Source organism: Pleurodeles waltl, chromosome 2_1 (assembly GCF_031143425.1).
Source record: "Pleurodeles waltl isolate 20211129_DDA chromosome 2_1, aPleWal1.hap1.20221129, whole genome shotgun sequence".
Taxonomy (NCBI): Eukaryota; Metazoa; Chordata; class Amphibia; order Caudata; family Salamandridae; genus Pleurodeles; species Pleurodeles waltl.
In genome coordinates this window covers 888,876,960-888,899,224 of record NC_090438.1, presented here as the reverse complement: position 1 = coordinate 888,899,224, position 22,265 = coordinate 888,876,960, and the positions used below count along the sequence as shown (strand labels likewise).

The following is a 22,265-nucleotide window of genomic DNA, read 5'->3' as shown; positions in this document are numbered from 1 at the left end:
TGTCTTGAATCACTGTTAAACTTTCATTATCAATTAAGCATTTCAGTTTCAGCCATGTGCTTCTGACGGTAATCTGTTTTTTCTATACCACGGTGCAGTCGTTGGAAAACATTGTGGGCAGTCTCCTGTTGGGAATGTCACCCCTTGCCGTTCCTGGGCCACCTCAAAGAATAATATGTACATTTTTGATCAGTACTTCTAATTGCAGATTCCTCACCTTTAGAATATTCCTTGGTGCCAGACTAGATCCGGAAGATATAAAACAGTATTGCACCCATGTGCTGTTAGGTGCCATCTTGCAGCTCAGTTCTGCCTTTGTTTCTCTATAGAAATAACAAACAGAGCCACATCTACATGCCACCTCTGTGTGCTCATATCACTTGTATGTATGTATGTAGTAGTATTTATAAAGCGCATTCCGGCTCAAAAGAGCATCGAAGCGCTAACAATAGGTGAGTGGTGCAAAGCTGAGGAAGGGAAAGGAGAAAATAGAAGAGATGCCAGTGACTAGCGCAGGAAGAGCCAGGTTTTAACCAATTTTCTGAGCCCAAATAGCTAGGTTCCTTCCTGATGTTCAGGGGGAGCGAGTTCCAGCACTTAGTTGCAGCCACGGTGAAGGCTTTATCACGCCATTTAACTTTGTTGGTTCTAGGAATCCGAATTTTGGAAGCCCCAAGTGACCTAAGATGACGCTTCGGTCTATACCAGCAAAGGTTAGAGACCAGGTATTGGGAGCCAAAACCATAAAAAGCTTTGTGGGTCATGCAGAGCGTTTTGAAGACAATGCGCTGAGCTACCAGGAGCCAGTGCAATTGATTGAGACTGTCGCTAGCAGAGGCAGAGCTAGGAAGATTGAGGATAGATCTAGCAGCAGTGTTCTGAATCAGCTGTAGCTTATTCAAGGAAACTCTATCCAGGTTAAGCATTACAATAGTCCATTTTAGACATGACCAAGGCTAGCGTAACTGTAATTTTCCATTCCTGTTGAGGGTAAGGAAAGACTTTTCTTGGCATTTTTAACATCCACAGACACGTTTTTACAGTAAGATTCACCTGGTTTTTGAAAGATAGGTGATCATACAAGATGATTCCTAGGTTCCTGCTGGCAGTAGTAGGGACCGGGATGGTGCCACAGTCTGTCGGCCACCACCGTGTGTTCCACTGGTCCTTACCGGGTCCGAAACAATGAATTTTGGTTTTTGCGCCGTTAAGTTTAAGCCAGTTAGTCTTCATCCAGTTATTAACTGCCTGCATGCAGTTATTAAAGCGATCAGCCACTTCTTCCCAGTTCTTGTTGACTGGGATAATCAACTGTATGTCATCTGCATAAGAAGTGTGAGAGAAACCAGGTTGGCCAGCGGGGCGACATACACGTTAAACAAAGTGGGGCTCAACGATAAGCCCTGAGGGACCCCGCAAGTTAACAGGTAGGCCGTGGATCTAAAGTCGCCACAGCTAACCGATGTCCATCTGTTGGTCAGGAAGGACTCTAATAGCTGTAGAGCCTGCTCTCTGATACCTTCTTGGTAAAGGCGATCTAGCAAGATTTGAGGTGAGAAAGTGTCAAAGGCTGCTGACAGGTCTAATAAAATTAACAACGCCCCTTGACCTTCATTGACCATTCTCCTGATAGAATCCGAAGAAGAGATAAGAGCAGACTCTGTGCTGTGTGCCTTTCTAAAGCCATGTTGGGAAGGATCTAAGCCTCCCTCCACCATTAAATATTTTACTAGTTCCTTGTTGATATATTTTCCAAAGATCTTAGCCAGAAAAGGGAGGAGCGCAATTGGACGAACAATGTTTAGGTCCTGGTTCTCCCCATTTTGCTTTTTTTTCAGGGGGATAATTATGGTCTTCCAGGAAGCTGGATAGACCCTGGAGATAAGGACCACCTGAAAAATAGGAACTAAGGCTTGAGAAAAAAGTTCAGGGGCCAGTTGAAAAATGGAGGGGGTCAGGGGTCCAAGGGAGAGCCTGATTGAATTTCAGAGATCAGCTTTTTAAGGTTGTCCTGAGACGGGTATTGAAAGTTGGATAGGGTCAGGTGGCAATTATTAGAATCCGTATAAGTCGCCGTAGAATGGTCCGCAGTGTTCTTATCAGGAAGGAAATTGGCATGGATTTGTAGGATTTTATTTTCAAAGTGCCTCGCTACTTTGTTGCAAAAATCTTGAGAATTTTCCAGCTCAGATGGCATAGAAGGGGAAGACAACGCCTTAATTACTTTAAAAAGCTCTCTGGGGACATTAAAAGCCTCTTTAATTTTGAGAGTATGAAATGCAGATTTAGCTTTAAAACATGCATCTTGTAAGTTTTAAGAGCGGACTTCAATGTGTCTTTCTCCCCAGGCAGGTCGCTCCCTGCTCCGCCATCCGCGCCACCTCCTTACCGGCTTTGCTTTCCATTTTATCCCGCCGCTGCGTCCCCTGCGGCTCCTCCAGCCTCCCCCTCCTCCTGACCATCCTTTTGCCTGGTTTTTCCCACCGCTGCGCCCCCTGCGACCCTACCCCCCCAGCCCTCTCATTCGTCAAGCCCTCCCTCCTCCCAGCTGCCACTCCCACCCTCCCCTCCTCTTATGGCAGCCGCGGCACGGCTGCGCCACTGGCGCGCCAAAGGTGCGCCAAAGGCAAGCCCGTCTGCGCCCGTCTGCGCCCGTCTGCGCCCGTCTGCGCCCGTCTGCGCCCGTCTGCGCCCGTCTGCGCCCGTCCGCGCCAAGATCGCGCCCAGCGCCAGTCCCTCTGGCCCTCTAAGACACACCTACTCCCCCCTCACCCTCCACTCTCTCAACCCAGGCCCCCACCCAACATGCACCCCATCTAGCCCCACACACACTCATGGCCCCTTAACCTGCCACACCTGTCACTTCTCCTGCTCCTCATCCCTCACACCACACACCAACCATAACGACCCCACCTTCAACAAACACGACACCCCCAACACAACACTCACCCACCATTGCCCCGCCAACCAACCCCTCCGCACACCAGCCCACAACCAGAACACACCCCACAACAACACCCTCACGCACCACCCCAACGCCACCCACCACAACCACTTCAACTGCCTGCTCCTCAACATCCACTCCCTTCACAAACATGCCATAGAACTCTGGGACCTCATCACATCACACTCACCTGACATCGCCTTCCTCACGAAAACCTGGACCAACCCCTCCTCAGAACCCGACATAGCCATAGCCACCCCCAAGGGATACAAACTCCAACAGAAAGACCGCCTCAACAGGCCAGGCGGTGGCATCGCCATCCTACACAGAGACACCATCAAAGACCCCACCAGCTCCCAAGACACTATCGACAACACTGAACACATGCACTTCCTCATCCACATTAACAACAACTCCACCCTCAGAGGTACACTAATCTGCAGACCACCCGGACCACGCCCTGCCTTCTGCAACACCATCGCCGACAGCATCAGTTCACACTCCCTCACCTCCACGGACTACATCATCCTCGGTGATTTCAACTTTCACTTAGAAAACCTACAAGACCACAACACTACCTCCCTCGTAGACAACCTCACCAACCTCGGACTCAAACAACTGGTCACTGCACCCACCCACTCCGCAGGACACACGCTCTACACAATTTTCACCGCAAGCCAACACATAGCCTACACCCACACCACTGAACTCCTCTGGACTGACCACCACTGCGTCCACTTCTCCTTCACCAAACCCCCCACACACTACCATCAACACACCACCCTCTACCGCATGTGGGACAAGATCCCCACAGAACGACTAAACTCCCAACTGGCCCATAACCCCCGCCCCACGCCAACGACCCCAACACAGGCGCACACAACCTCTCCAAATGGATCACTACCTGTGCAGACACACTAGCCCCCCTCAGAAAACACATCGCCACCCGCAACATCAAGAACGCCCCAGGGTTCACCCCTGAACTCCAAGACTCCTAGCACAAATGCCGCCAAGCTGAGAAAATATGGCGACTAGAACCTTCCACAACCAACTTCTCCACCCTCAAAACCACCATTCGCACCCATCACCAACTCATATGCACCGCCAAAAGAGATCACTACAAGACACGCCTTGACAACAACTCTCAAAACAGCAAAGAACTCTTCACCATCATCAATGAACTTGCCAAACCCAAAGCCAGCAACATAGACCCAACACACACACACAGTCACTATGTGACGCCCTTTCCAACCACTTCCTCCACAAAATCCTGGACATCCACAACAGCTTCATACCACACATCCACCACACACATCCACCACACACCCAACCCAACACCCACTCATGACCCCCCCCACCACACTCTCCACCTGGACCCCCCCACACACGAAGAAACCGAAAAAACCATGAACTCCATCCACTCCGGTTCCCCCTCCGACCCCTGCCCACACCGCATCTACAACAAAGCTATCCCAACCATCGCCTCCATACTCTACAACATAATCAACTCCTCTTTCGACTCCGCCACCTACCCAGACCCCTGGAAGCACGCGGAAATAACCGCTCTCCTAAAAAAAAAACCCAAGCTGACCCGGAGATCCTCTCCAACTACCGCCCCATCTCCCTCCTCCCTTCCCCCCACCAAGGTTGCAGAGAAATTAGTCAACACCCACCTATCCCACTTCCTCGAAGCAAACAACACTCTTGACCCCTCACAAACCGGGTTCCGCAAAAACCACAGCACGGAAACTGCCCTCATCGCATGCACTGACGACATCAGGACCAAAGTCGACAAAGGCTAGACCGTCGCACTCATCCTCCTAGACCTCTCCGCAGCCTTTGACACCGTCTGCCACCACACACACCCCACACGCCTCCACAACATAGGAATTCGCCACAAAGCCTTAGACTGGCTCACCTCCTTCCTCACCGACCGGACCCAAAGAGTACGCCTTCCACCCTTCCACTCCAACACTACCAAGATCACCTGCGAAGTCCCCCAAGGGTCCTCCCTCAGCCCCACACTCTTCAACATCTACATGATCCCCCTAGCCAACATCCTCTGAGCACATGGAATCACTATCCTCTCCTATGCAGATGACACCCAACTCATCCTCTCCCTCATCCGCAACCCCACCACCGCCAAAACCAACCTACATGCCGCTCTCCTCGACACCGCCAACTGGATGACCACTAACCCCTCAAGCTCAACTCAAACAAAACCGAGATCATCATCTTCAGCCCCAACAAAACCACATGGGATGACTCCTGGTGGCCCACCGCCCTAGGCCCCGCACCCATCCCCCCGCAAACCACACACGCAACCTCGGCATCATCCTTGACTCCTCCCTCTCCATGACACAGCAAATCAATGCTCTAACCTCCTCCTGCTTCCACACACTCCGCACAAATCCTTCAAATGGATTCCCCCAGAAACCAGAAAGACAGTCACCCACGCACTCATCAGCAGCAGACTGGACTACGGTAACGCCCTCTATGCCGGCACCACACTCAAACTCAAACGCAAACTCCAGAGAATCCAGAACACAGCCGCACGCCCCATCCTTGGCCTCCCCCGCCACAAACCAATCTCACCACACCTCAAATCCCTTCACTGGCTCCCCATAGACAAGAGAATCACATTCAAGATCCTCATCCACGCACACAAATCCCTCCATAACACCGTCCCAACCTACCTCAACGATAGAGTGAACTTCCACACGCAACCTCCGATCAGCCGACCTCGCCCTAGCCACAGTCCCCCGCATCCACGGCACCACCACAAGAGGCAGGTCCTTCTCCCACCTCACCCCCAAAACCTGGAACTCCCTCCCCACCGACCTTCGCAAAACCAAGGACTTCCTGGTCTTCAGAAAGAAGCTCAAGACATGGTTGTTCGATCAGTGTCCCTCCCTGCCCCCCCTCTGTTCCCCCCCCCAAGCACCTTGAGACCCTCACGGGTGAGTAGCGCGCTCTACACATTTTTTGATTGATTGAGTGATTGATTGGGTTACTGTGGCAGATATGTCCTCACTTCTCTCTGAGCCTCCTGGACTCATCTCAGGTCCTGCACTGGCTTTGGTGGTAACTCCCACTCCAAAAGCAACACGGGTCCCTCTGGCATAAATGCTGGTTCCAAAGCTATATGCATGGGAGGAGGAAGCCAACCCGATAGGTGTGTCTGACCCTAAGTAAAATGAATCTCTGCGTTAACCAAGGTCAGATATGGAATTGGTCTGACACTCCAGGTCCCATCAGGTCCCCATACAATATAAATCTGACAGTACAATGCCTTTGCAGTGGAGCCACCCCTAACCCTCCAGCAACTTTTAATCTGTGACAGTGTCCAAAATCAGCCTGGCTTCAGAGTTAATGATGAGGAAGATTTTAAGCTCACACTATGATGATGAAAACTTTTATATGGTTTTAGAGAAGACCAGTGAGCTGGACACTTCCCTGGATATGTAGCTGGTCTCTGTCCCAGGCCATCAGTAGAGGAAAGTATTTCCTTTGCTATAGTGACACACCATTCAGCTGAGGTTTTGGACTTAGAGATTCCTTCTATGAAAGTCAAAACAAACACTCTCACTGAGGTTCAGCAGCCTCAAAGTGATTCTCTGAATCACTGCTCTCATTTAATGACATACTAGCCATCAGATTACTAGGCACATCAGTCAAGCCTTGTTTTTGTCCACAAGTGAGCCTCCTGGTAGCCGGACTCTGCCAACTCGCACCAGGTGACCCAGACTTTTTAACATAACACCCTATATCAGTTACTTTGGTGGTTCAGGCTTCCACCAGATTCCTAATTCTTTCCCTATGACTCCCTCATAAAGAAAGCCAAAGACAATTGAAGCATTAGGGAAAAAATGTTTCTTAGGCAAGCTTGACCCTGTGGTCAGTTAATACCTGCTTGCCAATTAGTGCGATACTCGCATGCTTTCTGGGACATTGTCATCAAGATCTTTCTGGCAGTCCCAAATAATTTCAGGCCTCCCTGGCTCCAGCTTTCCAGGATGGTCAGGATGCAGCCAGATGAGTAATATGTTACTCACTGGACACTACTGTTTGTTTGGCTAAGGAGTTGCAACTAGTGTGATGCTACAACTCCATGTACAGAAGAATGACTGGCTTCTGAGATGTGCAGGAATCATTCATGGAAATGCATTACAATGGATCTTGTCTGTTTGATGAGAAGGCTGATTCATCCCTGGAATGCTTTAAAGAGAGATGGGACAACAACCCTTCCATGTGCTACTGCAACAAGCAGAATGGACTGGGGTCCTGTGCTAGGAGGCTCTCTGTCTCATCTGGGAATTTCCCTTGTAGTGAACCACCTGGTTGGATCTTTGAATGCCCGGGCAGATTAACTCAGCCTCTTGGCATCTAGTGGATCACGAATGGTGATTACATCCCAAGGCTGCACAAGGTTATTTCCTGCAATGGGATCTTTTCAGTGTCATTGAGAATGACCAATGTCAAAACTTTTGCATGCTATAACTTCCAAGAAAGCTCTCTCTCAGGATTGCGTTCAAGATAGAGTGGAGTAGAGGAGACTTCGGTACACATTTCCGTCTCTGCCTCTCCTGCCCTGACTTCTGAAGAAGATCAGGAATGACTGGGCTAAGGCCATTTTAGTGGTTCTGCACCCAGGCCTACACAGTCTACATGCTTTAGACTAGTAACAAGCCAAACCAATGGATGTGGTGTTGTTTGTTTTATCTCTGGCTCAGCAAGGACTTGCAGTGGGCACTATCAGAAGTTATATGTCAGCCCTTTCAGCGTGTGCCTTCTTTGCTTAAAAGACCTATTATGATTGGGTTCATGAAAGGTTTGACTCCTATGTTTCCTCCCAAACTTTTTATGTTGCCTCAGTGGGATCTTAGTTTCGTCCTCACTTTCCTCATGTGTACTGCCTGAAGCCAGTGCACAGCTACCCTCTACCCTCTCCATCTCCTGACTCTGTAGACTGTTCCTCATTGTGATGACTTAAGCTTGCCGCATGAGTGAACTGCAAGATCTATCAGCTCCCTCATGCCACTTTTTCACAGACAAACTGATGGTATGGACCAGGGCAGCCTTCATGCCATAAGTCGAGACTCATTTTCACCTTGGTCAACCTAATGTCCTTCCTTCATTTGTTGCTCTGCCTTATCCCTCGAATGAGAAAGTGAGATACCATCAGCAGGACCCTAAGTGAGTCTTGACCTTCTTCTTGGATGGTACCAAAGACCAATGGGTAGATGATGAGCTTGTTGTAGGATCTTTTAGGGCAAAAAAAGGCAAGTAGTGCAGAAAAGAACTTAGTCAAGGTGAATTGTCCTCTACATTAAGATTTGATACACGTTGGCCACATAGCAGCCTCGTACTGAGGGCCCATTCCCCAAGAACTAGAGTTGCTACAATTGTGTTGGCAAGCAGATGTCTGCTCTTGATATCGGTCAGTCTACAACATGGACATCAATGCAAATGTTCATGAAGCACTTCTGCCTTGACAGCCAGGTCCGACAGGAAAGGCATTTCGCTTGTTCAGTCCTGCAGGACTATGTGATATGTGCTATTCCACAGACTGCCCACCTTGCAAGCTACTGCTTCAGTATGTATTTTAAAGATGAGGACTTTGCAGTCAGATGTATCCTTTGGAAGAAAAATGTACTTACATTTGGTAATGCTATTTCTGGTGGATACGCAGTCTAGCTACAGATTACTCACTGCCCTCCCACCGCCTCTTTCTTTGGAATGATCTATTTTCCAGACTAAAAAGGTCCAACCTTAGAGCATAACAATAATCAGACGTTCTAGTGTGTAGATTACTATGTCCAAGGGCTCTAACAGAGTGGAGAAAGAAACTGAAGTCAGTGAGCAGAGGTGGCGCTTTTATGAGGCTCTGTTTGTCACGTCCTGCGTGGGATAAAGTCAGCGCAAAGCTGCATGATGCCACCTACCAATGCTCGGAAGCAATGCGGTCTTAAATCTTCCATATGTACTCCGACACTTGTAGATATTTCGAAAAGTGAGGAACCGGCGGTTAGATTCACCTGAAAGAGCCTTACCAAACATAAGTAACTTGTTATTTTCAGTCCTTCTCAATTACTTATTGGGCGCTCACCTGTCTCAGGTAGACTAGCTCTTTGATGCAATTATCTGCATCTCTTTAATTTCTTTCTTTGTTTTTGTTTTTGTTTTTTGGAGCCTCTTTCCCCCACCATCCTCATATGGGCAGGTTGCTGTTGTGTATTGTAGTCCCTTCACCCCCAGACACAGGCATTGGGGATTTAGGAGGCACTCTGCACTGCCCCCGGGGCTCTGGCATGTCTGATGAGGCTCCTGACACTTCCATCATCTGCGCCACCTCAGGGGAAATGCAGACACCTGGGGCAAATTTTGTAGCTGGGATGGTGCTTGCCAGCACCACTTTCTGTTGGTCTCTATGGGGTCCTCTGACAATTTTAGAGAAAAGAAGGGGGCACCATGAGCCTCTCCAGGGAATTTGAAGAGTTTTGGGAGTGGGACGCCACTGGCCAGGGCCCCACCAGTCCTCCCTGGGGACCAAACTTTTCTTGGTTTCTCGGACCCGGTAGGCCAGTTTAGATGTGGAAGATCTTGTATTGCTCCTGTTGGCCAGCTTAGCCCCCAGGATTGATGATTCATGGCCTCCTGACATCTAAAACATTACAATCCTGTGGGAGCTTGATTTTTACTGTGTTTCCTCCTTGCACTGGCCTTGTCTACTGCCTCGACGCCCGACACCTCTGTTGGGCCCACGGTCTTCCTCAGCAGTTTATCATGGTAAACGTATCAGGGTAGGCACACCAGTGCAAACATTGACCCATATCCATTTTCACCATATTTATTACTTGTGTAATAGGGAATGCAACAATCCCTTGCTCTAAATTTTGCTTCGATTTGTGTTGCACATGTGATGGGCAATGGGGAAAATATATTTTCCTCCACTTTTTTTTCATATGTGAAAGATGGGCATACATTTGAGACAGACTCTGATGGCTCACTTTTTGGCTAAGTGAGCCAGCGATTTTAGCACAAAACACATTTGCTCCATCTTTTCCCAAGTGCAAGCATCTTTGTGCAACTTGGACTGAAAACACCTTTTTCCACCATTGTATTTTTTTTCCAGATTATCAAATTTATTTACACAATGACTTTGTGTACTTTCTTGTCGACGGGGAAAAGTTATACAAAATGATCCATCGGTGTAGGGTGACCAATGTGTAATTCTGTCTGTGTGACTGAAACTCAGATGTTTGCGATCGAGAGAAGGGCATGAAGACGGATACGTTTATGTAAATTCGTGTAAAAGGCAGCAGCAGTACAATAAATGTCCTGAGAGAGAGTCATATAAATCTTTTACTGATAGCTCACACTTCATCAAAGTGATGAAGTAAAAAACGTTTCAGTCTTAGAAATTGTACGTTTGGGTATCAATGTATCACTTGTCAAGTACGTTTTTTTTTTAACAGTCAACCACCAGGCTTGTTATACTCACAGTAATCTGAATATGCGCCAAAAAGAAAGAAGCATTTGCAATGCAATGGGTCTCGCCTTTGCTTGAGTTAGAGCTATTTGCATTGTAAATTGATAATGGGACTTTTCTTGCCACATAAATTGTTAAACCCTGCCTCATAATTTCATCTTTACCTGCCATATAATTCCCGTGGCCCTGCATAAAACTAAAGCACTTCCATTTACCTTCTTCCTCTATCTGCAGCAAAAATGAAAATGTTGCCATTTAGCATCCTAATTTAAATCTGCCATGCTGATCATTGCAATAGAATGCCACTTTCACTACCCCACCATCAGAGTTGCTGGCTGGCTAACACAATTCCACAAAAAAGAAATAATACAGCCACAGAGGAGAAATAGACTAGAAAGGTCAGCCAAACATATCAAGAGTGTTCAAACAGTAATAGTGTGATAAGGATGTTAAGGTGGCCTGAATCATGGTCATAATTGTAAAAAGGAGAGTGTTAAAACATATACAATTATAATATAAACCTTTATCAGAAATAAACTTTTATCAGAAATAAACTTTTTGTATTAGAATGTAATGCTCAAGACACCATATCAAAAATATAATTTGAGATGGATTGAAAGGTGAAGAAAAGCGGGAGTTGGGAGTAAAGATGGCGAGGACAAGTGGCATAGTAATGGTGTCATGGGCCCTGGAGTAAGAAAGGAAAATGGTTGACTACAATTTTGGTAGGAAAATACAGCAGTAATTAGAGTTGCGTGAGGTCCATAGGTTTTTGGGCCCCAGTGCCACTGCACCTGTTGCTCCATTGATAACTAGGCCTCAGGAGTGAAAGCGGATGGGGCATAAAAAGAGAAGCGAAAGGAATACAATAGACAAAAGGAAGAAAGAGAGGGGGTTGCAAAGAAATAAAAGAAAGAAGTGAAAGAAAGAACGAGAAAATGAAAACACAACTAAGAGAAGAAACAGAGCAAACGTGTGAGGCAAAAGAAAAAAGGGAAGGAAGATAGCAAACAAAAGATTAAGAGGAAAAAATAATGAAAGAAGTGTGAAAAGAAAAATGAAAATTAGAGAAAAAAAGGATGATGACAGAAACAAGCAGAGAAAGAACCAGGGCATGTATATACTGACAAATGTCCCACAGACACCAAATGGGACAATCACTTTGGCACTTTGGGTCCTGACAAGTAACTTGTGGCTTCCACATACAGATGGGAAAAAGAGGGATTTAACGTAAAATGTGAATTGACAGGTAAAGATAAGAAAAACACCAGAGAAAGAAAGGAAGACAGATCTAAAAAACAAAGTGAAAGGACACATACCAAGTCAAAGGAAGGAGCAAATAAAAAAGACAAAGGATGAAGGGAAGAGAAAAAATAGTGAAAGAACCAATGCCTGATGAGGAAAGAAGAGAGGAAGGAAACAAGGAAAGAAATAACCAAGTTTTTACGAGTTTGAAAGAGGAGGTAGCAAGAGGAAGAGGGAAATAAAAATAACAGAGAGGAGTAGAAATAAAGAGTTGAAAGAAAGAGCGTAACTGTTAACGTGTGGATTTTAAGAGCTGGAAAGAGAAAAGTGGCGAAGAAAGAAAACATTGAGAGTAAAGGAAAGAAGGGAGTGAGATAGGTGAAACAGACCCTCTCAAATAAAGATGGCAGCTAAGAATATATTTAATTGGCTTCCCCGTGTCCTCAAACATAAATCAGAGTGTGGAGCAGCAGGGGGCACTGCAGAACAGCAGGAGGTGCACTATAGAGTTGTATGTGAACCCCTGGTAGAGCAATATTGGGGTGCTTCAAATCAGGATTCGGGTATAGACAGAGCTGTGTCCCGGCCCAGAGCTGGAAGAATTGAAAGGCAGCGGGTGATGAATGAGAAATGGAGCACTGTGTTATTCCTAGTATTGGAATAATGGGCCGCTGCAGGTTAGGATTAAACTGACACAGTTGTATGCAGGCTGCAGTAATGGAATAGTAAGGGGCACACAAGGTCAGAAGTGAGGTATGTTAATGGAGCTATGTGTGGAACCTAGTATTGGCATGCCAGTGTTGCCAAATGTTAGCCTGAATGTGCCCTGATGAAGCTGTGAGTGTGGCCCAGTAAAGAAGTGGCATTTCCTCTGAACCACAGAAGCGAGGAGTCCTGAAGGGAGTGTGTATGAATCTTTGTACTGAGAAGAAATGTGCACTGAATGTTAGAATTGATGGTGTCTGGCAGAGCTGAGGTGGTTCACATCAACAGTGGCCTAGGATGATAGACTTAAGGTGCACTGGCTGAGTTGCTTTTTGCTCTTTTGGGTCTGGCAGTGGGACTGAATATTAGAATTGAGCTCCTGTAATGGAACTTTTTGTGAGTGGGGCCCCAGTATAGGAAAGGAGGTGACCTCGCCGAGGTGGAACTGAGGTGCACTGATGGAGCTGTGCCCGAGGTCCCAGTACTGGAGCAGTGGAGTGTACTGACTGCAAAAACTGAGGTGCTCTGGCAGACAGCATGTGTGGGGTTCCTGGCACTGGCACGGCTGAGGGCTTGGAGCGTGTGAACTGCGGTGCACTGATGGAGCTGCCCCCGAGGTCATAGTAGTGGAGCACCAGAGTGTACTGGATGCAAGAAGTGAGGTGCTCTGGCAGACAGCATGTGTGGGGTTCCTGGCACTGGCACGGCTGAGTGCTTGGAGTATGTGAATTGTGGTACATTGATGGAGCTGCACCCGAGGTCCCAGTACTGGAGCAGCAGAGTGTACTGACTGCAAGACCTGAGGTGCTCTGGCAGACAGTGTGTGTGGGGTTCCTGGCACTGGCACGGCTGGGGGCTCAGAGTGTGTGAACTGAGGTGCACTGATGGAGCTGCGAGTGGAATCCCAGTATGGAGCAGAAGTGGGCACTGTCTCTAAGGATTGCGAAGCCCTGGTAGAGCTGGGTGCCTAGGCTATAAGCAATTACAAGCTCTCAGCACGCAGGCAGGCACACTTGGTAAAGAAAATCCAAACAAAGGGATTGCGGGAGCCAGGCAGCTGAGACAGGGTGCAGAGAGCCCAAAAAGACCAAATGTGACCTAGATAACAGCCTTATTTATAGCCTTGTTTACAGCTAAGCTCGGGGAAGAATGCTCTGCAAATGCAAACAGAAGATTTCCTGGACATGAGCAGGAAAAGGGCAAAAAAGAAGTCCCTTACAGACCAGATAAACAGGACAAAGTGTAATTATACAGTAGTTGGTCCCTGCTCCCACACAGAAGAAGGGACAAAGAGGCATGACTGACCACTAGCAAGCAGGGAGTTTTAAATGACACTGAAACTAACAAATGAAATAGCTGGAAGCCCACAAAAGAAGTATACTTAAAAGTATACAAGAGGCTGAACGCTTACGCTCAACCTAAAAATAAGTATAGTTCTGGCCTTAATGTTCCAGCGCATGTACACTGTCACAAATTATGTTTATGTGTGCTTTATGCACAATTGTTGTTCATCCCATTAGCCATCCAGAGTTTGCCAGTGCAGGGAAGAGAGTAGCAAAACAGGAACGCCATATCAGATATATAGAATTGAATGAGGCACTCTGCACGATGACTGAGTGTTCTTTTCAGATATAAAATAGTCCATGATGCATTCCAGTTAAAATATTTCCTGGAATGCAAAATGATACACCAAATAGCCAATAGAGTGAGGTGCAATATTGATACTCATCTGGGTGGAGACCAAGTCCACTCCTTGTAAATTTTCAAGAATTGGCTACAACATATCTTGCAAACTGCTCTGCTGTCATAGCAGACCTAAAAATTAAGAAGCAACATCAAAAGCAACCATTCAGGTCCAGAGGTGTCCTTTGGCGCTCTTGATAAATAACAGCTGTTGATTGTTATCCAAGTCAATTATGTACATTTTATAAGCCATGAAAGGCACAGGGGATCCACCGGGATTTAAATCTGTGGCTAAACACATCCCGACATTGGATGTTTAGTGTCCTGAACACCAGGCTCCGCCGTTATATATACACAGAACTCGGCCTTTTTGTTCAAATGCCTCTCTTAAGGTTATCAAAATCAGTCACATAAGCAGCTACTCATTACAAGGACGCGTGGTATGTATTCTTGCTGGCACACCTGAAGACTTGTTTTAAAGTGAGAATATCACCTTTTCATATATGTGTGTTTTGAGTGAGAAATAAAGCACGGGTAACATAAAAATAATATAGTTTAATAAAAAAATAACTATTAACAGTATCAACTAATGTGCTTTAGATTGAGAACTTTTTTCCTATTTAATATTTTTTTTACACCCATCTGTAAAAAAGCAGGGAGTAAAATGAAATACTTTTGCTCCCAAATCTGTCCTCGTTCCATTTTAGTAGCAACCTCATTCCCTGACCCTTTTTAATCCTCCTCGTTGAGGTCAAGTTGACCGAAAGGTACATTTTCTGTGCAACCATTCGAATTGGGAAATCGATTACCTTTTGATCATTCTCATATGTATTTCGTTATATTCTAGTGACATGAAAGTATCAAAAGTTATACTTCTGTTTGGAGCATTTCCGTGCCTTTATTTCCAGGATTCTCTCCATTTCAACATTGTTTTCGTAAAAAATAATCAGCAGGCTTTTATGACCAACACAGAAAGTCATTTGTTGAAATTACTTTGCTACGTCAGAAATGGTTTGCCCTTTCATCTGTATAGTCCTTTCCATTCATTAGACTGGAGCAGGTTTTGAATGCAATCCTGACGGTAGAAGCGTGTCTGGATTTAGGAGGTTAATCTGGTTCCCCGAGTTGACATCTTTATACAGTGACTATAAAGAGCCCTGTATATAAATTGGCGCCTTCATACATAATATAGTCCATGCCTGCCCCTCGCGCTTGATTGATGCGATCTCAGCGCGCAGCTGAGGCGTGTACAGAATCCCGCAGAACTGTTTGTGAGATACATCAGGGAAAATAGTTTGTTTACATCAGCATTGGTTTAGGGTTCTGTCTGGATTTGAAACAAGGTGTAAATTGTTGCTATCCCGCGACAGGGCATTACTACTTAGCTTATAAAATACACAGAGAACAGACACTCGACCCTTTCAGGAATCAAAGTAACTATAGTGAATGCCATTACGCGGCAAGAGGGGCTGCTGCAGGTTGCCCTCTGAAGTGAGTGGATCATTATTGTTCAGACAGACTTTCATTAACAGCATATAGACAAACGGGGACATTGTACAGCAGCCGACCAGGGAAGGTTGGAGAGGGAGCATCTGGTCAACACTGGGACATTGGCAGGAAGAGATATATGAGTGTAATTGTGGGCATTGGCATAAGAGCCTTAAGGCAATCCTGTCAGAACAAAGCCTCAAAATGTGTCAGGAAAAATTGGCACCAACCATGGGGGGGATTTGAGAAGCTGAGAAACTGGCAAAACACTGCACAGTTTCACTCATGGGTTCAAGGAGCCCTCTGGCTTGAATGTTACTGAGTTATAAATTAACACTGGGGGATTAGTAGATGCATTTAAAATGTATTTTCTGTGAATCATATAAATGAAAAACAAACTATTGAACTCCTGCTCTACACGTTTGACTTAGGCCTCTTGGTGGCAGATGAGCCTACTCTGCAGATCCAAACTATCCACACCTGCTGCTCCCAAGCTCCAGACCAGAGCCTGGCTAGACACTTAGAAAGACAGGGGCAATGTAGTGTTGTGCGACATCTCAGACAAAGCATGAGTGCAAGCTGGCCCGAACACCAACCATAGGATCAAGAATCACATGACTCATACATAAAAAACAGAACTCCTCATGCTTGAACGCCCCCGACACCTCTTCTTCAAGTATTTCTGCATTCTACAAAGGCAGCCTTTTGAGCAAACCAGATTACCTTGTGAGGGATTCCAAGTTTCTGGCAGAAGCTGCACCACATGTAGTAAGTAGTTCGATTGCAAGACTTGTAGTCTAAGCAAATCTAGTGGAACACACATGGAAGCAGTCTCCTCTGCCTAGCTACAACTCTGTGGAATGGTCTTCCTAATATCTTTATCTCTGCTGTGCTATGGAAAAGTGCTTAAACCAGAGAATCTTTCTATCATGCTTACCCTGATTCTCCTTCCTGGTACCTTCTGGTCTTAAAGCTCGTTCTTATGCCACATTCCACTGAGATATGTAAGCTATGCAAACATTGTTCCCTGCAATCTGTAACCAAACATGTGTGTCACACACCACTGCTACAATGTAAAGTCCTCTTCTACACTTAATTGGCACGTCCGAGGAACAGAAACATCCCTGGCAGGATGTTGCCTGTCAATATAGCTGACTTAACAATTATCAGTGGAGCTCATGGCCAGCAATCATTTGTCCTAAAATATTAATTTTACGAAAAACAGAAGAGAGATCAATCTCTTTTATAACATTGCTGGAAACATGTGCGGTGACTCTACTCCTGGTTGAAATTCCGTGGTGTAGCCCTGAAGGAGATAAAGTGAGTCCAGAGGAAACGTATTGATAGCCCCAATTAGATCATGCAGAGAGTAGAGGAGACTGGTGCAGCCAGGCAAACATCTGGCATACTACATTACAAACTCTAGCTGTGAGAGGTAGTGTGTCTGGCAGGAACTGAACTGGTCAGTGACATCCTTTTAGAGAAATCAAGGCTGAGGCGAATCAAGAGGCAGGCAGAAACTGACAGTTGTGGCAGGCGGTGGTCCCATACTTCTGTGCTCCAGCTGACACTCAGACTAATACCTCTGGTAACAAGTAGGTGCGAGCCAGAGGAGAAAGACAGCCACAACATCAACCATGCAGGAGATGGCCTCCAATGCAGGAATAAAAATGAGGCCTGCAATCCTCCTGACAGGGATCCACCCCCTGCTGGAGGAACCCCCTTGGAGAAGAACACTCTTTACCAATCAGATAGAATGCAGATTAATGTGTAAATCTGATCGGCTTCCCTCAAAACTCTTAACTGAGCTGATTTTACCACAAAAAACCTGATCCTGCTAATGATGCGTCTGTTTTCGATAATATCTGAGCAGGTTTCTTCTCCGCGAAGGAGGCATAAGTATGCACCAAACACCCGGAAATACCTCTTGGGATGCTGTAAGCATTCATATAAATATGAGGTTTTTACGAGTGAAGCCCTTTCAGGATGGATGATCACGCTGTGTGCAGCGCGCTTTTAGTAAGAGGATGTGAGAGTACGAAACACAGTTGAATGCACCTGGAGACAGATGTGGATCGAGAAGTACCCTGTGGTGCATACCACAATCTGAGAACTGGAACGATAGGACTGGTAGCCATCTGACACAAAGGAGGGGAAAGAAATTAACCTGACATTGCACTGTGAAGCTATACCTGGGCTCAGCGAAATTTACAAAATGATCCATGGGCAAAGACAATGTAACCAAATCCACACAGAGAAAAAACAAAGAATAATTAATGGCTGCTCCGTTAGGGCAATAACCAGCACCCAAGAGAAAGAAAACCTTAAATCCTGCCATTCAGCCTCCTGCATGCCTCCCAAAATGCTGTATTGGAGAGCAAATCTGACTCAATATTGGTGGAAGTTTAGCTCTTTAGGTACCTGTGAAGGTGATGGCTGCCGAATTAGTAGTTTTGGATTTGGTGGTAATTGCATTTCCTAAATGCCCAATTTGCATTTAGGAAATGCTTGATACATGTGCTTTGGAAATCACAAATAGGAATTCCCTATTTACGATTTCCTATTTAGAGAATCACAATTTGAGATTCTCTAAATGGAGTCGCAATTTAAGGGAATTGCTATTTTAGCGATTACTTGAAATTGCATTGCGAATGCCTTTCGTACATCTTAAGAGGCATTTTTGCATTCGCAAATGGTCGAATTTTGTGATGCGCACCACTTGCGAATGCAAAATTGTTTGATACATCTGGCCCAAAGACCCCAAAAGGAAGTTACTGGTAAATATTGAGGCGAGGTTCGGGCAGTCTTACCATTACTAGCAGCCGATTCCCATATTAAGAAGTAGGACCCTAAATTGTGGAATAACCTGTGTTAATATTGTTACAGCTGGGCGGTGGTCAGTGCAATAATTATAACTGTTAGCAAGTTCAGAGACGTTTGTATTGGAAACAGTGTCTCGCAACTCAATTACTGGGTATATGAAGCACTCTGCACTATTGTTGTATGCTTCGTAGTGACCCACAGAGACAACAGGGATGTTGAACCTCCTTGTGTGGGTGTGTCTCTTGCTTGACTCATTCACAGCTACTTTATCGATTTTGCAGGATTTACACTTTGCTTCACAGTAAGACGTGATTTCCACCGTTGAGCCATTATTTTCTGAAATAGGATTGTGAGTGAGCGGGTGGTTGGCGTGTATGGCATCTATTGACTTATTATTTTTGTGATGGTTTGCAGATTCATTTTGTGTATGGTGACGTGACTCTTTGGAAAGTTTTAGTGCTCATGTATAACTTCACCTCTTGCAAGAATCATTCTTTTTTTAGCCCGGCACCAGGGAAATGGCCAGCTTTTTCCACTTCATATGGTTTCTTTTTAGAGATGAAGAAGAGAGCCACTGTCTGTCTCATTCCCTTTCACAAATATTTGGATGTATTGTTAAGTGAGGTAGTCACTTTCGGCCAGGATTCTCCTGGTGAAGGGTGACCATTCCAGACTATCTCATTCAGTGATTAACATTGAATGCCCTTGCACCGGCCATCGGGATAAGATTTGGCTGAGCAGGGGCATAGCCTGGAAGGAGTCTACCTTTTCATGTTTTCCATTGGTAACATGATTATTATTGGCTGCATTTCGTTCTTCCTGGTTTACAAAATATCTCATAGCCTATAGAATTATAAAAAATATACTTTTATTCAAGTGGCAAATCATTGTCTTCATGGCAGACCTGGAGTTCTTTGGATTGCATGTCTCTTTATTTTTTCACTTGCTTTCTTGTTCCTTTCCTGTGCCAACTTTGCACCCTCCCCTGTTCCTTAAGCTTTTTGAAGCAACTCTTTGTTGACTAAGAGCACCTCGAAAAAATTACATTAAATACAAAATTTAGAAGTGTGATAGATTGCTAAGTTTCTCTCTCTGACTAGACTATGAAGGAGGAGCTGTGGGTTTGGTAGTTTGTATTGGAATTAACTGTCAATGTGGTGGTCACCTTCAGCACCTATAGGGAAATAAAATGGCAATACACTTGATGTGTTCAGAATTGTTAAACCAAAGCTTCAGAACAGTATCAGCTTTGAAGAACTACATTTTACTCTTTCAAGATTTTCACAAGGTGTTTAGCCAGTGCATATTGTGTTGTGTACGCATCTGCAGGCCTGAACCTATTGGAAAGTCGGCTAAAAAAATCAAATCAGGCCCAGTTTTCCGTCCTGGACACAATGCATGCTATTATATTCAGCTAAAGTCTCTTCGTTATGTTGTTGAAAGAGAATCTATATAAGAAACTGTTTCATATAGAATCCTGGACTCAATGAACTACTACACTTTCCTCCCAAATTGTCACAATAGGAGTTTGAGGGTCAATCGACAGAGAAGAGAAGAGGAAAAGGCAGGCTCAACTCAATTTGGAGAGTTAAACGGATAACCTACCTTAGAGTAACTTTAATACATTCATTTCTTTCAGAACACAAGGATTACATTTTTTTATATTAATAAGCTCTAAGAATGTAATTTTTTTTTTTTTAAACAGATTTTTGTTTTTAGGTTTTAAACGCTTAAATGCACAAACATAGTGCTACGACATGCCATTGACAGTGCTATAGGTGTATACATAGACTGGGCAGAGTCTATATTCAGACAGTGCCAGGCATCAGAACCTCGCTCCAGTTCCACCACCCTCATCTCCTCTCCCTCCTAATGAGCCCAGTTAACTTTGTGCACAGCATAAACATTTTGTAGTAAGGTTCCTGAAGGCCTACCTCAAGGCACTAGGTGCTAATATTCACTCATGCAGTATATTGATTTATAATAAGTTTATTCCCAGGGGTCAGTATATGGGTGTGTGGCTTTCCATGCCTCAAAGCTCTAAGAAGCTGCCCGCTGCAGCAAGTCTCTGGGAGATACCCCGGTGACTCTGATTGCGGGTCATTCAGACCATCAATGAGTGCCCTCCCATACATACACCATTTCTAGTGTGCCTGTGCCTCGACGCGCCTCTCTCAGCAGAACTGCTCCCTCGTAACTCGCCTTGCTCCAAGATTTTAATTTTGATGTAAGTTTATAATACAGGCATACAATTTTCATAAATTTCTTTTTTGATTCATTTTGTTGCTGTGCTAGCGGTAAGTTGGTCCTTGTAAAGATTCTTGTCATGCAGTGAAGAAAACATCCATCGTATTGATATATTTGAAATGTTCTTTTATGTATTTCTCTTTGTATTCTTCTCACACAAAGAAGACTGCATTAGTCAGCGTATGTTTCAGCCTTTTGTAGTGCAGTACATCTGAGGCTTTTTCAAGGCTGGGGATTTAGCATTAGCAAAATTAAGTATTAACCTTGCAAGCCATGCATCTAAGAGCATGTGCTATTCCACTTTGCTTGTGCTAGGGAGGTTACACAATAGCTGCCTGTGCTGTCGGAGTCCCCTGTGTGAGGGTAGACGCGTTGTTGCTGCCCATGTCATACCTGTTTAGTGTGCCATATTGAAGGCAAAATGATTGGCTTTGTCAGTGCTTGTTCTTGACAAAGCATATTGGCTAGCTATGATCGAAATAAGGGACTGTTGTGATGCTTTCCACAACATGAACGGTGAGTACCAGAAACAACCCAGTTCAATAATGTATTTAACTATTTTCCTTTAGCCAGCAGTTGTTTGAAATAGATCATTTTTCAACTTCATATGGACATTATCATTAGCTCTCTTTACTAACTTTGCCCTCTTGCATTTTCTTCAGTGCTTCAATAAAATGACTCTTGGAAATACATTTCTATACACCTCGATTGAACAAAATAACACTTTCTAAATTAAATTTCACACGCTAGTTGAAAATGTAGATTTTGAAGGTGTGCATATTTGGAGCTTTATCAACATCCTGCAATTGCCACATTTGAAAATTCGGGGTTAACAGCAGGTTTGCCGTGTTTTTCTGAGTGGGATGCCGTGTAAACTGAGAGAATTGTCACAAACTTGTGTGTATGTAGACTATGTGCAAATATTCCTTCAGTCACCTTTTGTGGGATTGATGTACCTCCCGAGGTGGCCCAGGGCATGCCCAGACGTGGGTCCCTTCATCATTGTGCTGTAGAATCTAATCTGTCTGGCCGGAGCAAGCCAGTCTTTGGTTGATTGTGTTCACTTCTGGAGGGGGCCTCTTCACCTGGCAGTTTGGGATGGACTGATCCATCAGGTGCGAAATCATTACCGATTTCCATAAAGTAGATCTTTATCTAGATTGACATAGAGGGCAAAAAAACAACCTTTCAGAATGCTATCCCGAGGAATTGGAAGTGGTTAAACTATTTACAAGCATTTCCCCATCACCTTTTGTATGATTGTTGTCTAGGGAATCCACAACAAGGTTTGTGGCTAGTCCTGGGATTCTTTGCGGGTCCCTGAAAAGTCAGAAATCTGCTCCTAATATGTGAGCAATGGTACAGGAGAATAGTTACAATATTCAATCCTAGTAGTGTGAATCCGACCCTAAAATATTCATGATGTTCAGTTTTAGTGCTTTGTGAATCCAACCCTGGAATATTCGATGTTCAGTTCTAGAATACTGTGATTCAGACTATCATTATAATGGGCAACAAAGTTCATGCCCTACTTCGTCATTAATCCACCTTATCTTACTATCTCTTTTTGATATTATACACTCATACCTAGGTCTAATTTGAAATGCTTTTCAATCCACTTATTGTTTTTAATGTGAT

General features: G+C 45.0%; 1 protein-coding gene across 1 annotated transcript in view; it reads left to right on the top strand.

Moving 5' to 3' along the window:
• CARMIL1 (capping protein regulator and myosin 1 linker 1) overlaps nucleotides 1-22,265 on the top strand; it is a 993,695-nt gene that overhangs the window by 279,380 nt on the left and 692,050 nt on the right. The gene's annotated exons all lie outside the window — the stretch shown is intronic.